This window comes from Sinocyclocheilus grahami, unplaced genomic scaffold (genome assembly GCF_001515645.1).
Source record: "Sinocyclocheilus grahami isolate Dianchi unplaced genomic scaffold, SAMN03320097.WGS_v1.1 scaffold19109.1, whole genome shotgun sequence".
NCBI lineage: Eukaryota > Metazoa > Chordata > Actinopteri > Cypriniformes > Cyprinidae > Sinocyclocheilus > Sinocyclocheilus grahami.
The window spans coordinates 2,917-3,533 of record NW_015517450.1 but is presented as its reverse complement, the minus strand read 5'-3'; positions in this window follow the sequence as shown (position 1 = coordinate 3,533).

Genomic DNA, 617 nt, shown 5'->3' with positions numbered 1-617 from the left:
TGAATCTCAACAATGGTGACAATCAAAAGCTTCATGCCGCAATGCTTACTGGGTACCAGCACAATACAAAACTCAACCATGACTCCCAGCATGCATTGCGACATGAAAAAATGATGCTGCTGAATTGTCCAATTATTTCTTTAATTCTTTCTATGTGCTTTTATTTTTGTGTTGAGTTTTAGTAGCGTGTTTTGTGATGTTCAGATTTGATTTATTTTGTTGATTGTCACCGTTGTTGAGATTCATACACTGATTCTTGATGTGTGTGTTCCATAGAACTTTCTTTTTTTTTTGTGTGAGTGAGTGATGTGTTTAACAATCTTTTATAACAGCCTGATCAGCACTGCTCATACCTTTGCTGTAGTGTGTTATTATAACATTGTTTTGGTAAGAGAAAAGACACTTGATAAAATCAGTGAACCTGGTGTTTAATGATGATTATAATCATTAGCAAAACATAATCAACAATAATACATATTTTGCCGTGGCTCTTTTTTTTACTGCATCAAATGTGTTCAAAAACAGCCAAAAATAAGTTAATGTTAAAAAGTCAAGGGTTGAAAGCCCAACTACAGCAAACACTGATCTCCATCATGAAAGTGTAAAAAAAAAAAAAA